The sequence below is a fragment of the Dama dama genome, chromosome 19, assembly GCF_033118175.1.
Source record: "Dama dama isolate Ldn47 chromosome 19, ASM3311817v1, whole genome shotgun sequence".
Lineage (NCBI taxonomy): Eukaryota > Metazoa > Chordata > Mammalia > Artiodactyla > Cervidae > Dama > Dama dama.
The window spans coordinates 81,150,149-81,154,981 of record NC_083699.1 but is presented as its reverse complement, the minus strand read 5'-3'; the positions used below and the strand labels follow the sequence as shown (position 1 = coordinate 81,154,981).

The following is a 4,833-nucleotide window of genomic DNA, read 5'->3' as shown; positions in this document are numbered from 1 at the left end:
GTGACCCCATGAACTTCAGAATTTCAAGTTTCCCTGTCCTTCACCATCTCTCAAAGCTTACTCAAACTCATGTCCATTGAGCTGGTGATGTCATCCAACCATCTCATTCTCTGTTGTCCCATCCTCTTCTCACCCTCAGTCTTTCCCAAATTCAGGTGTTTTTTTTTTTCTAATGAGTTGGCTCTTCACATCAGATGGCCAAAGTATTGGAGCTTCAGCTTCAGCATCCAATGAATATTCGGGGTTAACTTTCTTTAGGATTGACTAGTTGGATCTCCTTGCTGTCCAAGGGACTCTCAAGAATCTTCTCCAACACCACAGTTCAAAAGCATTAATTTTTCAGCACTCAGCCTTCCTTATAGTCCAACTCTAACATCCATACTTAATTACTGGAAAAACCGTAGCTTTGATTAGATGGACCTTTGTCTGCAAAGTGATGTCTCTGCTTTTTAATATGCTGTCTAGGTTGGTCACAACTCTTCTTCCAAGAAGCAAGCATCTTTTAATTTCATGACTGTAATCACCATCTGCAGTGATTTTGGAGCCCAAGAAAATAAAGTTTCCATTGTTTCCCCATCTATTTACCATGAAATGATGGGACCAGATGCCATGATCTTAGTTTTTTGAATGTTGAGTTTTAAGCCAGATTTTTCACTCTCCTCGTTCACTTTCATCAAGAGGCTCTTTAATTCCTCTTTGCCATAAGAGTGGTGTCATCTGCATATCTGAGGTTATTGATATTTCCCCTGAAAATCTTGCTTCCAGCTTGTGCTTCTTCATCCAGCCTGGCATTTCACATTAAGTACTTTGCAGAGAAGTTAAATAAGCAGGGTGACAATATACAGCCTTGACATACTCCTTTCCCAATTTTCAACCAGTCCATTGTTCCATGTCCAGTTCTAACTGTTTCTTCTTGATCTGCATAGAGGTTTCTCAGGAGGCAGGTAAGGTGGCCTGGGATTCCCAACTCTTTAAGAATATTCCACAGTTTGTTGAGATCCACACAGTCAAAGGCTTTAGCATAGTCAGTGAAGCAGAAGTACATGTTTTTCTGAAATTCTGTTGCTTTTTCTATGATCTAGCTGATGTTGGCAATTTGATCTCTGATTGCTCTGCATTTTCTAAATTCAGCTTGTACACCTGAAAGTTCTCAATTTCATGTGCTATTGAAGCCTAGCTTGGAGGATTTTGAGCATTACCTTGCTAGCATGTGAAATGAGTGTAATTGTGCCATAGTTTGAACATTCTTTGGCATTGACCTTCTTTGGGTTTGGAATGAAAATGACCTTTTCCAGTTCTGTGGCTGTTGTTAAATTTTCCAAATTTGCTGACATATTGAGTCCAGCACTTTAACAGCATCATCTTTTAGGATTTGATATAGCTAGCTGGAATTCCATCACCTCTACTAACTTTGTTCATAGTGATAGTAAAGGCCCACTTCACTCTCCAGGAGGTCTGACTCTAGGTGAGTAATTGTGATTATCTGGGTCACAAGGATTTTTTTTTTTTTTAACCTTTCAAATCTACTTTTATTTTCCTTTTTCCTCCTCACATACAGAACTTTTCCACACGCTGATTTTCTTGCAGGTATAAACTCATTTGATGTTGATCAGATACCATTCTATCCACTAAAACTTTGCTAGCATCAAATATGATGGTTAACCAGTGTTAAATCTATAAAATATTTACATAGCACAGTACATTAAGCTTTAGACACTTTGCAACTAAACCACATAAAAATTGGACAAGATTCTCAACCTACATGTCCAGAATCAGGTGTTCACAGTTGCTATCTGGTGACTGTACATGGTTCAAAAGGCAACAGAGGCAACACACAGTTACTTGGAAGGCCATGAACCACTATCATCTGGAAGCACATTATGTTACCCCAATGTCATGTCCCACTCCACATTTCTCCAAGGTGGTCTCATAATTCTGGAATGGCAGGTTTGGCTGATACAAAATGAAGACAGACAACACGATGTTTACTCCATGGAGACATACTAACTGCCACTATGCATGCATGGTGATCTTGAATGTAACTCATCCTAAAAACTTGTCATGGTCATTCTGGGTTTTTAGGTTGGGTGATCCATCAATCTTGCACTCAACCATTGCTTCTTTTATGTCAACATCACTACCAAAGCTGAGCTGAATGGCAACTAGTGGCTGCAGGTAGCTCCCATGCAGTTTTTTTCCCATAGTATGGAAAATATTTTAAATCTATCTTTCCATTGGGAGGATAAGTTGATAGAACTGCTGTGCTTTCACTCTTTGCAATACAGTCTATCTTTGGTTCTCATTGAAGCTTTAATCCAACTGTTCTGTTAATTTTCATAAGAACACAAGCATTTCCTGCTTGGTAGCCAAATGTGGGCGGAGAAGGCAATGGCATGCCACTCCAGTACTCTTGCCTCAAAAATCCCATGGATGGAGGAGCCTGGTAGGCTGCAGTCCATGAGGTTGCTAAGAGTCAGACAGGACTGAGCGACTTCACTTTCACTTTTCACTTTCACGCATTGGAGAAGGAAATGGCAACCCACTCCAGTGTTCTTGCCTGGAGAATCCCAGGGACGGGGGAGCCTGGTGGGCTGACATCTATGGGGTCGCGATTGGGTTGGACATGACTGAAGCGACTTAGCAGCAGCAGCAGCCAAACGTGGGATCATCCACACCACTGCATGCTTCAAATAAGTCAAGGGGAAACTGACATGCTGTGTATTCTGGAACCTTCTGCTCAAAAAAGGTTCCAATCTGTGAGATTCTTCTGTTCTTCTAAGCCATATGGCTTTAGAAGTTTCTTAAGGTCATCAATGTACCCTTGACAGGATTCTGAATCAGACAGGCTGAATGAAAAATTCAATGCCAACACTGGTTTTGGAAAAACCGTAAGTCCTGGACTAGGAATCTGGTCATGGTATTTTAGAACCTCATCGTTCAGAGTCTGAAGTATGGTCCACATTGTGAATGAAAAGAATGCAGCCAGGAACCCATAACAAACTAGTTGGAAGAGCAAGCTCAAACCCCAGCTCTTGGCGATCTGGTTGTAGATGAAGAGCTTCCACTCGGCCAGGCTCTGGTTGAAGAACTTCTTGCCTTTCTTCGTCATGGTGTGTGTGCCATTGGCAAGGGGAGCGGCGGCCGCGGGGGTGGAGCAGCAAGGAGTGTGGAGGTGCGTCCAGGCTCCAACGGCACAGTGCCAGCAGCGGAAGACAACAGGGCTGAGGACACCTCCTGGCTGTGGAGAGCTCTCAAACTGACTGTGCTGAGCCACTGGACCACAGCTCCGCCCTCCAGGAGCCAATCACCATGCTGATCAGGCCCCCAAGATCTTTTTTCCTATAGTTCTTCTGTGTATTTTTGCCACCTCTTCTTAATATCTTCTGCTTCTGTTAGGTCCCTATTGTTTCTGTCTTTTATTGTGCCTACCTTTTTCATGAAATGTTCCCTTGGTATCTCTAATTTTCTTGAAGAGATCTCTAGTCTTTCCTGTTCTATTGTTTTCATGTATTTCTTTGCATTGTTCACTTAGGAAGGCTTTCTTATCTCTCCTTGCTATTCTTTGGAACTCTGCATTCAGATGGGTATATCTTTCCTTTTTTCCTTTGCCTTTCACTTCTCTTCTTTTCTCAGCTATTTGTAAGGCCTTCTCAGACAACCATTTTGCCTTTTTGCTTTTCTTTTTCTTTGGAATGGTTTTGATCACCGCCTCCTGTGCAATGTTATAAACCTCTGTCCATAGATCTTCAGGCACTCTCTATTAAATCTAATCCCTTGAATCTATTTATCACTTCCACTGTATAATTGTAAGATATTATATTTAGGTCACTAATTACTGGGACTTCCCAGGTGGCACTAGTGTTAAAGAACATGTCTGCTAATTCAGGTCATGTAAGAGATGCATGTTCGATCCTTGGGTTGGAAAGGTCTCCTGGAGAAGGAAATAACAATCTACTCTAATATTATTGCTTGGTTAATCCCATGGACAGAGGAGCCTGGTGGGCTACAGTCCAGAGGTTGCAAAGAGTCAGAAACAACTAAAGTGACTTAGCACTCATGCATGCACTAATTATTAGAGAAATGCAAATCAACAATGGGATATCACCTCATACTGGTCAGAATGGCATCATCAGAAAAGCTATAAACAATAAATACTGGAGAGGGCATGAAGAAAAGGAGGCCCTCCTACACTGTTGGTGGGAATATAAATTGGTATAGCCACTATGGAGAACAGTATGGAGTTTCCTTTAAAAAATAAAAATAGAGCTAACATATGACTCTCTAATTAACTTGAAGAGATCTCTAGTCTTTTCCATTCTATTGTTTTCCTCTATTTCCTTGCATTGATCACTGAGGAAGGCTTTCTTATCTCTCCGTGATATTCTTTGGAACTCTGCACTTGAATGGGTATATCTTTCCTTTTCTCCTTTGCTTTTCACTTCCCTTCTTTTCAAAGCTATTTGTAAGGCCTCCTCAGACAGCCGTTTTTGCTTTTTTGCATTTCTTTTTCTTGGGGATAGTCTTGATTCCTATCTCCTGTACAATGTCATGAACCTCCATCCATAGTTCATCAGGCACTCTGTCTATCAGATTTAGTCCCTTAAATCTATTTCTCACTCCCACTGTATAGTCATAAGGGATTTGATATAGGTCATACCTGAATGGTGTAGTGGTTTTCTACACTTTTTTCAATTTCAGTCTGAATTTGGCAATAAGGCATTCATGATATGAGCCACAGTCAGCTCCCAGTCTTGTTTTTGCTGACTGTATAGAACTTCTCCATCTTTGGCTGCAAAGAATATAATCAGTCTGATTTTGGTGTTGACCATCTGG

At 41.2% G+C, this 4,833-nt stretch overlaps 1 pseudogene; it reads right to left on the bottom strand.

Moving 5' to 3' along the window:
• Positions 1–2,013: 2,013 nt before the first annotated feature.
• Positions 2,014–3,109, bottom strand: LOC133074022 (sodium/potassium-transporting ATPase subunit beta-3-like; annotated as a pseudogene).
• Positions 3,110–4,833: the final 1,724 nt, after the last annotated feature.